Source organism: Equus asinus, chromosome 7 (assembly GCF_041296235.1).
Source record: "Equus asinus isolate D_3611 breed Donkey chromosome 7, EquAss-T2T_v2, whole genome shotgun sequence".
NCBI classification, from domain to species: Eukaryota; Metazoa; Chordata; class Mammalia; order Perissodactyla; family Equidae; genus Equus; species Equus asinus.
In genome coordinates, this window is record NC_091796.1 from 18163594 (window position 1) to 18176014 (window position 12421).

Here is a 12421-nt window from a genome sequence, read left to right on the forward strand (position 1 = left end):
GTTTTCATATTTGTATCACTGACATTATTCTTCCGCAATAAATATTTAATGACTATAAATAAATAAATATAAAAAAATAAATAAATATTGAATAACTATAGAGATTATGGATTGTGTGTAGGTGACATCTGTAAGGTGTCCTGCACAATGTCTAGCTCAGCCACCACAGGTGTTCATTGCATGTTGGGCTTCTTGTGGAAAAGGAGGGATGAAGCTGAGAAAAACGCAGAATCTTTCAGAGTGGAATCACCTAAAATGCTAACATACCTTGGAGAGGATTTCTTTGTGGTGAAGGCAAAACAATAAGACTTTGGAAAGTCCTGGTGAGACATTCCGCTTTTGAGAGTTTTGGTTTGATGATCTATTAGAGAAGAAAAAATAAGTAGATACCAGTTTCCTGTTGGCACCGGTACTTATCCGTTCTCTTTGTGATTTCAAATGCAGTCTACTTTCGGCAGAACAAGCAGTTACATCCTTGTCCCTCCCTTCCCAGCATCTGCACAGAGCCATCATGTACCCCAGAATGTTGGGTCCACTTGTTTACTAAGTCACAGTGCCTATGCTCGTCAGTGACGGGCAAACGCATGGTGTACAAATAAACAATTTTTTTAACTTAACAGTGAAAAGAATAGGAGATTTGGAATCAGAAGACTCCCAAAGTCCCAGCCTTGAGTCTGCGACTCTGCCAGTGTGACCTTAAGCTCTTCGTTCCTCAATGAAGTCATCCTCAAAACGGGGGCATGACGATGACAGCTGTAATGGCCTCACAAGGCTGCAGTGACTGTCAAATGAGATACCTTAGATACTGCTAGAAGATCACTTTTTTAAATGGTCGAATTATGACTTTCACACAACTATGAAATAGATGTGTGTCAAAGATTTTATTTAACTTGTTGCTTAATGCAGGGACCAGCAAAAGGTTAAAACTGGTTCAAATTTGACTTACAAAGATTTTTTATTCCCCACAGGACACAATTGCTTTGCATTGCCATGAACAGGAATCAGTGCGTTCCTATAGATGGGGAAAGTTTGTGTGGTCAGACTTCTACAACTTACCTTCTGTCTCTACAGAGTTATTAAATAGCTTAGTCTGTCAAAAATACTCCAAGATGCAGACCTCCACAGAGCCAGCTAATTCCTGTAAGGTCCACTAGAAACCCCCAGCACTCTACTGCAGGGCCACGAGGATTCTCTTCTGACAATTTTCCCTGATACCCAACAGCTGGACATTCCTGCCCCTGGGAAGTCCTGCCTTGTCCTTGACAATCACATTACACCTCGATCCCACCCCTCCCACTCTACCCTCTTCTCCGCTGGGCCACATCCCAACCCATTTTCACCAGCCTTAGAGAAAACGCTGTCCCTTCGTCTCAAGCACCCTTCTCCTCCAAGACCTCTCCTTAACTTCCCTCTCTTCTGGTTTTTTCAAGTATCCCCCCCTCCTTCTCCATGGCTCCTGCTCTGTGGCTTAGAAACATCTTTAAATCTCTCAACTTAAAAACAAACATACAAAAATATGACATTACTCACCTCTATTTGTGCAATAATGTTGTGTAACAAAAATCCTTGACATTTTGATGGCTTATAGCAGGTATCAACAAACTTTTTCCTTCAAGGTCCAGGTAGTAAATATTTTAGGCTTTGTGGGCCACATATTGTTTCTGTTCTGATTCACTTTGTTTTTCTTTATGACTCCTGAAAGATGTAAAAACCGTTCTTAGCTTGTGGCCAAATTGACCTGCAGACTGTAGTTTGCTGATTGCTGGTTTATAGAAACAAGCATTTATTTTTCACTCAAGTCTCTGAAGCAGACTATAATGTCCACGCCTCCCCCATTGATGTTGGTCATGGCCATGAGCTTGCTTGGCTGGTGGAATGTTAGCAAATGTGACATCAGAAGAACAAGGCTTGTTACCTGTCGGTCCAAAGAGGTTGAAAGACATATAGAGCAGACCTGGACCCAGACCACAGCTTGCAACTGGATCAGCCAAACCTCAGCCAAACCTCAGCCAACCTCCTATGTTGTGCAACGTGGATGGTTGACTACTTAAGCGTGAACTGCCTGAGTGGGGAAATTTGGTAATGACACTTATTTCTGTTCTGCTAATGAAAGTCTGAGACTAGTGTCCTCAAAGTGTGCTCAGGAATCACCTGCAAAGGGTGGTCAGAACCATCTGGGGTACTTGTAAGTATCAGTTTTCTGGGGCCTCACCTTCGAGGGTCTAATTTGGAATATCTGGCGGGAAGACTCAATAATATGCGTTATTCCTGAACTCTCTGGGGAGTTTGAGAACCACTGTCTCAGACTTCTCGTGAGTTCTTTGGTTCAGGTTGGTAATAGCTACTGTTGTTGGGCACCTACTACGAACCAGATGCTTTTCAGATGTACATGATCTTATTGTTAAACCTTGTAACAACTCTGTGAGGTAGGTATGACCGTCCCCATTCTACAGCTGAGGAAACTGAGGCTTGGAGAGGTTAAAGAACTAACCTAGGGTCACACATCTATCAAGGCGCAGGATCAGAATCACCTGCTGCCTAATGCCATACTTAATTTGGTTTACGGTTTTAGTCTTGCTTGACTTATATAGTTCTGCAAATCAACCCATGCAGTCAGTCTTTCAAGCCACAAAAGTGCAGAGAAGCAAAAGAGAGGCTGAAAGCAAGGGGAAGGGAGAGGGCAGCATCCGTCCGGGAAGCTCTGCCTGAGGACTGTTTGTTAAGGGCAAGAGGAGGGGCCAGAGCCTCGCTGGCTGCTCCATCAGGCCGAGAGGCTATTTCCCGTTCCTGAGGACATAAAGGAGGTAGGGAGGCCAGAAGCATCAGCCAGGAAAGCAGGCCCAGGGCTGAGGGGCTGAGTGGTCACACCTAAAATGCCCCACAGTGGAGCCAGAACCTTGGAAGAAGGCAAATATTCACACAGGTGATTACATTCCTTAGAATCACCCAGAGAGGGTGTTTAAAATGCAGTTTCTCAGGCTGCCTCCCAGATTCTGAGTCAATGGCTCTGAGCTACACCTAGGGATCTTCCTTTTCAGCAAGCTTTCGGAGTCTGATATTGGTGTTGATAGATCGCATTTTGAAAAACCCTGAACTAAAGAAATGACTCACAAAGGTTAGGATTTCTCTTTGAAAAAAATTACGTAAGGACTATTTGTGTAGCGTAAATAAATTCTAAAAATGCAGAAAAATAAAAGGAAAAAATCACTTGAAATCCTACCAGTCGGGGATACTTTATCAACATTTTGATGTATCATCTTCCACATTTTTCCCGTGTGTATGTATGTGTGTGGCATGCCAGATAGAGATGGGGCCGTACGCCATACATTACTCTGTAGCTTGCTTTTTGCGTTTAACAACATACCTTAACACACCCTTCCATGTCAATAAATTTATATCATATTTCTGGTAGATTTTCAGGTATTAGTGGAGACCCCTGTTTTGGGGGGATGGTTTGGGGCCTTTTACCTCCTTTTCAACTTGTATTATCTACCAAACACCTACTACCCTTGGGTAGAGCTAGAACTTGGGGTTCATTTCTGAACCCCACTGTCTTGCATTCAGCTACACTTTATGGAGTCCTGCCTGGGCTGGGAAGTGAGGAGCTCTTGTCTGATTCTGGGCAAGGAGCATCCTTTACTGGCATTCTGGGCAATTGCTCTGGGGCTTCTGAAAGCAATCAGGGGAATTTTCAGCCTCTGACGCTAATCCCGAGGGTTTCCAGCTCCAAAGCCACTGTGAATCTGCAAGGCTTGCAGCTTTGGGTTACAGTGAGTGTCCATCCCAAGTCTCACCCCCGCCTCCCACCCACGGAAGCCCCACGGGGATTGGGTTCAGGACTGACTCACGCATTGAAACCTAAGCCAAGTGAAACCCCAGCGGCCGCCTCTGAACTGCAGAGAGGGCCTCCCCCAGGCTCTCTGCTCCCGTGCAGGCCCCAGGTCCCAGCAACAATGCAAAGTTCAAATCTATGGTTACTTGGAAGAGCATTTGGGAACAATCAGGGGGCCCCTGACCTCTGACATGTGACCCCAGGACTGCCCTCCCTGCCACAGAGACTAAGCTTGAGTCCTTGGAACCAAAGAAAAAAATGTGTCATAGAAGGCCCGTTTTTTTTTTGAGAAGAAATGAACTTAAAATACAATCTTCAGTAAACTTTTTTTTTTTAAGTAATTGGGATAATTGCCTTCAGGCTGAGAGATAAACAACAAAGCAAATCCTTTAACCTCCTGTCCGGGGCTGTAAATGGGGCCTACATTTGTATTTTTCTGGGGCATTTATGACCTAAGGGCTGGCCCCTCTGCCTCTGGATTGGGGCCAGCACAAAGCTGGGCTAATCGCAGAGTAGTTCCGGAAATGCAGGTCTAGAATGGAATTTCCTCCCGCGCCCTCCAGTCTGCAGCCTCCGCACTGAGCTTCCCCTTCTGGAAGGCTCTGGGCCCAGCTCTGAGCAGAGCTGGAGAACAAAGGGGCTGTTTCTCTGCATTTTCCCTGGAGTCCAGCGAGCTTCATTTTCTACAAAAATTCAATAAAAGCAACTCCCTTCCTTGTGCTAGGGCCGTCAGAAGAAAAGAAACCAAGAGCTGCATATTTATGAAGCTGATGATGTGTAAATCTCTGTGGAGGAAATACAAAAACGTACATTGGAGCCTTGCCCTCAAAAGGCTTACCGTCATTTGGAATGTCATAACTAATCACAGCGCAGGAAAAAGTCAACTCACAATTCAAGACAGCAATCCAGGCAATCATCTGACAAGTAAAAATTATAGGCCTCAAATGTTCAGTAGATGTGAAATATTTGTTGAGCATCTCCTCTGCTAGAGAAGACAGGGGATCGCAAAAACCTTATAGTGTTAACTTATCTCAAAGATGGCTGCCATCACTTCTTTCCTTCCTCCTACGTATGTTCCCCTCCCTCTGGGTGAGGTGGAGTCTATGTCTTTTCCTCCTTGAATCTGGGCTGGCCTATGACTGCTTTGACCTATAGAATATGGTGAAAGTGAGGCTGTGCTGCTTAGTTCCAGGCCTAGCCTTTAAGAAGACTGGTAGTTCCTGCTTCCTCTCTCTTAGAACCCAGCTGACATGCTGTGAGGAAGTCCAAGAAGCCACATGGAAAGTCCAAATGGAGGGCAGTTCAGGCTCCAGGACCATAGTGCCAGCTGAGCTCCTGCCAATAGCACCAACTTGCCAGCCATGTGAATGAGCTATCTTGGCAACAGGTCCTCCAGCCCCATTGATCCACCTCAGCTGAACACTACTTGGAGCAGATAAGAGCTGCTCGGCCAAGCTCTGCCCCAGCTGCAAAACTGAGAGCAAATCAAGGATAGCTGTTGCATTCATGCATCTTCTTTGTTCTCACAACGATCCTATCGAGAAGATATTATTAGTACTATCCTGCTTTGTAGACAAGGGGCTGAGATTGAAGAGGTTGAGAGAATTATCCAAGATCCCACAGCTAGTAAGTGAAGAAGTCAGGAGAACAGGATGTGTCCTGAGGTTAGTGCATACACCGATTTGTCAGGAGTCAGGGATATTAATCTGGAAGTTGTGTGATATAAAACAGGAAGGTGGATTGGTTGGGATTGAAATAAGGAGAGACCCATGTGCCAGGATAAGAAGTTAGCACTTCATTTAATAATGGCTACTTAAAGGCTTTTGAGCAGAAGTGACAGGAAAAAATAAACAGGTGGTTGAACATAGGATAGTTTGAAGGGACAAGAGGCAGTAAGCAGATGGTCTAGCCAAGAGAGAGCTGTTCAGGAGGGAAGCGATGGGGGTTTGCTGCCTGGGGTGCCAGTAACGGAAACAGAAAGAGACACATGCCAAGACCTTGGAAAAACCCAATGTTAGGATTCAGTGGCCAGTGGTTCCAAAAATTTGAATCTGGATGTCCCAGAGAAGAATGGTTTAGGTGATACTGCTAAAGAAATTGGTAATGCAAGAAAGAGAGCCCATATGGGGAGAGAAGTACATCTTAAATACTTTGAAAGTTGTTTGTAGAACTGGAGTATAATTGAGGAAGATTAGTTTTAGATATGCTGAAACTGACAAAGAATGAAGATGTGGAAATCATGGCCCGTGCCCTCCAACGGTTTATGATCCTGAGTTCTCTCTCTCTCTCTTGCATATATACATAACAATCACACATACACACGCACATGCACCCATAATAGACATTCAAACATACATACACACACCAGAGAGCCAGTAAAAGTAGTGCATAATAAATGGTAATAAAAAGAATAAACTGCCAAAACGGTTTGGTACTGAGAATAAACACTATGAGTGATCTGGAAAGGAAAGATCAGTGGCCTCGGAGCATCTGAAGGGGTTACAGTAAAACCAGAGGAGGATGTTCCTGTAACAGACACTTGAAGACAAATGTCCCGGGGGATGGAGGGACTATGAGAAAGAAAGATTATCATCGCCAGCACACATTCTTTGAAAATGTGATTTTTAGTGACCATGGAGTATTGCATCTCATGAATAACCACAGTGGATTATACTCTATCCCAGTAAGTTATGAGGGATACTCTATCCCTCATAAGGTTGATAATTTTGGCTATTATAAATAACACTAAAATGAAAGTCTCCATAAGGAAATTTTTGGGTGCATCTGATCTTTCTTTGAAGATAGATTCCTAGAAAGGGACTTACTGCGCTGAAGGGTGACAATTTAAAAATATTCTTGATACTCATTGCCAAACAGCCTGCTGAAAAAATTGCTAATTCACACTTCGTCCAGCAGCCTAAGGGGCCTTTCCCACTGGGTAAAACAGGATGAGAAGAGGACATAAAGCTCTATACTCTGTTCTTTTTGCAAATAAGTATGTGAAAATAGATGAAAAGATACCCCAAATGGTAACAGTGCCTACTCTGGGTGTTGGGGTTTATGGGTGATCTAATTTCCTTCTTTATACCTTTCTATATTTTATACATTTCCTAAATAGTATGAGTATTACTTGCAAACAAATTTTTTTAAGCAGAAAAATATGGCAGAAAGAAGACTTTGCTCAAGTCACGAAAACGGTGTTGTTGTCTCAGGTCTCCTGCTGACAGTGTCGACTTGGAAAAGCCACTCAACGCCACTGGGCTGCAGTTCGCTCACCTCTGAAACAGGAGTTCTCAGCCCAGGGATGCATAAAATCACCTGGGCACTGAACATACCTTTCCCTAAGTCACACCCCAGACTAATGGAATCTGACTTCGTAGGGCTGGATGGTGCCTGGGCATGGGTATTTTAAGAAGTGACCCACGTACCCTAATGTGCAGTTTAGGGATGAGCACCCCTGAGCCAACGGCTCTGAGGAAGGCCTTGAATGCCATGTTGAAGACCTCATCCCAGTGGAGCCGCTGTCATCTCCGGAGCCCAGAGAGAGAGGGAACCAGGTGCTGCTATGTCGGAGCACACCTCTATGTGTTTATTTGCAGCGCCCCAGCTGCAGGTAGAAGGTGATCTGATTCATATCCACCAACGTTTTCAGACAATGAGTCAGAACCAAACAAAATCGCATCTCTTGCTAGCGCGGCCAGTTCCTCCTCGATTCCAAGGGCCGGAGAGATCAGAATGATAAAGCCCGCTAGCGGCTGGCTTTGGTCCTCCCTTCCCGTGTTAGGGAAGCAAAACTGGTGGTCTCCCTTTTTGGGGGGTTTGTGGTTGAGGAGAGGGAAGTGGAGGTGGGGCAGAAGGGAGAGGTAGGACTCGGCCTGTGGCCGCCTGCTTTCTCCGGGCCAATGGGGAGCTGCCACCTCATGCTGGCCAGGCTCCCAGCCTCCTCTGAAGCCTGGAGATTAGGGCAATTTAATCCTTTGCTCCTCTCCTCTGGCTATTTCTGTGGGGAAGGGGGCTGGGCTGGCTCTTGTTCCCTCAGCAACAGGGCCTGGCCCGGCTCCATTGCGAGGAGGGCCCCAGCTGGGAAAAGCAGTGGGGGAAGGAAGGGAGGAGCCAGCCTTTCAGAGGTGGTGGGAGCTGGAGCCACCCAAGAGCCCTGGGTTCCAGAAAGGGAGGAGAAGCATTTAGGGTCCTCAGACCCTCGCTGGGAGGAGAAGGCCAGAGGAGGAGCCTGTGGGCATAGAAGGGCTCATTGTTTACTGCTGAAATTGAGGATGCCGCCAGACTTGGGGGAGGAGGTGTTAGAAAGAGGACCAGGGCTATCTCTCCCTTTGATGGAGAGGAGGAGGCCAATCCCAGACAGTCCTGCTTGGCGGCTGGTTCTGGCCTTCAGCCCTGAGTCCTCACACTTGGCATTTTCTGACAAGCCCTGTCAAAACGACTAAGTATTTGCTTAGCATTTCTCTTCTCAGAGCTCTTAAAGGCTTCTCCCTCTAAAGTCCCCTCTGGGGCAGGGATCTCCGACTGCTCCATCTTACATCTCTAATTTGCTGTGGTCCTCTCTCCCTCTCCCCTCCACCTCTTTCATCTCTCCTTCTTCAGGTCCATCTCTCCCTGCCTGCCTTCTTCCCATTTACCTTTTCTTTCTTTCTTTCTTTTTTTTTTTTTGAGGAAGATTAGCCCTGAGCTAAAATCTGCTGCCAATCCTCCTCTTTTTGCTGAGGAAGACTGGCCCTGATCTCACATCCATGTCCATCTTCCTCCACTTTATATGTGGGACGCCTACCACAGCATGGCTTGCCAAGTGGTGCCATGTCCCCACCTGGGATCCGAAACGGTGAACCCCTGGGCTGCTGAAGCAGAATGTGCGCACTTAACCGCTGCGCCACCGGGCTGGCCCCAAACTTTTATTTCTTCCACACACACATCCATTGCAAAAACAAAGGAAAATCTCCCATCCTCTTCCCAGTCTTGGTTTTCTGTCAGAATAATAAAAGTTCTGATGGCCTTGAGCAGGTCAATAAAACCATCCAGTCTTAAAGACATTAGCGAACTTTGTGAACCAGATTTGTGACACTTTAGAAAGGTTCTGTCACTAGAAATTTTTAGATGCCTCGGTTCTTAAAGATGTGAGCCTCCATTTCTAAAAACACAGCCACTTTGAAGCGACCACTTCTGACTATACCCAAGGAGTAAAATTGGTGTACTTTACAAACGTGATTTAATTAAGCCCCTTGAAAATAAAATAAATATCTTCTGGAGGGATATCTTGCTGTTTTTAGTGACTCCCATAACGCTGTTTCCTTAGGGACCGTTGTTTCCACCTGGAAAATGTCATGATATTAAGTGTCACACTGAAGAGAGTCGGTCACCCATTTGATGAGGTTTCTTTTTATTGTTGAATGCATCACCAACACAGAGGAACAATACCCAGGGTCCAGTGGAACAGAGCACGTAAACCCAAATCTGACCCCTCCTAAGACCTACTCGCCTCACCCCCGCACAAATAAAAAGATCCCAGTTCATTTCTCACGGGGAGGATGGGGATCCCTGGACCAGCATCTTTCTTGCAACTACCAGCACAGCTTTCCTTGGACAATTCAGATCACCCACAAAGCACTTAACTTTCTTAGGCTTCACTTTAGACTTCTGCAAAACAGGGTTGTTGTGAGGGTTAAGACAATTCACGGACGTGGAACATTTAACACATGCCCAGGGCCCAGGAAGCAATAGTAATATTGTCTGACCTTTTTGCCTTGGGAATGTGCCTCCATCATCTCCACGGCGCACAATAAGCTAGTGCACAAGGACTGTTAACCTCAATTTACCCACGTAGAGATGGAAGCTCAGGCAGGGGCAATAACTTGCCCAGGGTCACCCAGCCAGTTAGATGGCGTAGTCAGGATTTGAACTCAAAGCACTCAGCAACACAGAAGCCCTTTCCAAAGCATCGCCCGCCTCTCCTGCATCGTGGCAGGAGTATAAATGGCTTGCCTGACCTGAGTCCCTGGAGGTTTGTTCTATGGAGAAAAGCCCATTATGTCAGTGCATTTGAAAACTGCTGGAGGCGGTCCTTTGGTGGATGGCTCGGAATGCCTATGAAGCAGGTGGAGAAAGGACCAGATCAATGAGTGTGATGTTTTTGCAGCTCCCGCTGAGGGCTTGCAGTCCTCACTGTACTGCCCGGGTTCTGGGCCGAGGCTGGAGTGTCGAGGCCTCCGGGGAGGCGGGTTTCCCCACACTGGTGTGATTTCAGGAGAAGCAGAAACGTTCCCTCCGGCCGGGCACCGATCCTCTAGATCCAGACGGTCTGATACGACATGTGCCTGAAGAGCCAGCATCAAGGAATCATTCTTCTGAGGCCTTTACTCTCTAGAGTCTTCTTTTCAAATGAATATGCCCACCAGAAGGAAATCACCAGAACGATGGGGCCATCTTCCCGGAAAGCAATAAAGCACCGTCTCTCTGGGGTTGGGGGGCAATGGAGGGGTGTGTTAGAAAGAACAAGCAAGGGAGAGAATGGGGTAACGAGAGAGGCGCCAGGACCTCACAGGTCTTCCCAAGGCATCTTGGGAAATACCCTTGATTTGATCTTTGTTTTATGATCTCTGTTGGGTTTTCTTGTTCCTTTCTGCTAATTTTTGACCAAGTAGGGGGATGACTGAGAAGGAGAGGATGTGGTGAATGATGGAGGTTAAGGGACAACAGGAGTTGGCTGCCTAGCTGAGTGGGGGTGGGTGGATAAGACAGAAGTTGTCTCTCACCCTCAGCACACGTGTGTGCACACATATGCCACATGCCACCACCCCCCAACCCGCACACCCCTGCTGCGTTTTTAGAGAATAACAGTGCCACCTGGTGGCTATTTACAGGCAAAGACCCCTCTAAACTTTGAAGAATAAATAACACGTTATGTTATTCTGTACTGTACTTATTTACTTTGGTTTCCCACAGCTGAAAGTCCCTTTTCTCCCTCTTGTCTTTTTCCCAGAAAATGAGCCAAACCCTAACTGTGCTTCTGAGAAGTGCTTTACAGCATTCCCGGTGGTACTCGGGGTGGGAGAAACAATACTCAGATAACAGCCTCCGAATGGAAGTCCAAATCCTCAGGGTCTTAATACCCTGGATTGAGCTTATTTGGGGAAGAAGCAGCAGGACTGAGGAGCAGAGGACGGTGAAGAAAAGTCTTGGTTTCAGGAATTGATTCCAGCTGCTGTCCGACACGGTGCAATTTTTTCTCTCTCAATTACCAGAAGAGCAGAGAACACTCATCAATAGCATCCATTTCTGCTTCTCTGAGCCAAGCGTGGTCTCTCCAGTAATGGCTCATCTCACTTTGCTATAAGGAAGAGACATGCCACCCATTTGCATCCCTGATTCCCTCCCTGTGCCAGGCCCCGCACATGGGGGGGTCCTTCCCACTGCTGGTAACATCAGGGTAGATGCAGACCTGGGGCTTTGCTCCCACGAACTGAGGCCGCCCAGGTCACAGGTGATCTTTATCTCCCGCAATCGATGAGACCATGTACGTCAGGAGCGTACCTCACTGCCTGGTATATCATAAGTGTTCTGTAACAGCAGCTGTGAACGCACCTAACACGCATGGAACCATATATACGTATACAACTAGGAGCTTTGCCTAGGAAGCAGCACGAAATGTTAGTGCTTTGGGATTTATAAGGACTCATTACAAGGCATCAGGACTTCCAGCTGTGAGGTTTTTTATTTATGTAGGACTTCAAGGAGTTCTTCCCAAATGCTAAGTTGTGAATCCTCGCAAAATCCCTTAGAAGTGACTGGCCAGAAAAGGGAACGCGGGTGAACCATTAATCTGAGTAATGTGGCAGTAGAGTCAGGACAAGGAACAAGCAGTTCTTCAAACCACCCCCCCACCGCTGCCCCAAAGTCTGCAGCAGTAAAACTCTCTTGTAAACAACCTGGTTTTGTCTGTGAGTTCCAGGTAGACTCCTTATTTGCCCCAAGGCGGGGAAGGAATAAAGTTTTGAAAAATGATTCTGGGTTCATCTGTGAGCAGGACAACTAGGATGAGAGTGAGAGGGCTCACATTTTCCCTTCTGCTCGCCAACATTTGCACACAGGTGAGATCAGGCTAAGATGAGCATCAAGAGAGCCTGCAGGCGCAGGGCTTTGTGGGAAGGATCCGTCTCCCTGCCCTTTTCGGCTTCTGTTGGCCACCTGTGTTCCTTGGCTTGTTGCCCCTTCTTCCATCTTCAAAGAGCATCCCTCCCATCTCTGCTTCTGTCGTCACATCGCCTTCTCCTTTCATCTCTCCCTACATTCCTGTTACAAGGATCTTTGTGATGACATTCGCCCACCAGATAAGACAGGATAATCTCCCCATCTCAAGAGTCTTCATCGCATCAGCAAAACTCCTTTTGCCGTGTAACATTCCCACGTTCTGGGCATTAGGACGTGGACATCTTTGGGGGCCATTGTTCGGCCTCCCAGGCTGGGACATGGGCAGGGAGACTGAATGACATTGTGAGGAGAAACTTCTGTAATAAAATCTTTCCATAATGTCAGTTTCTCTAAGTCCGAGGACTATGGAATATTTCAGCAATGAGTTGC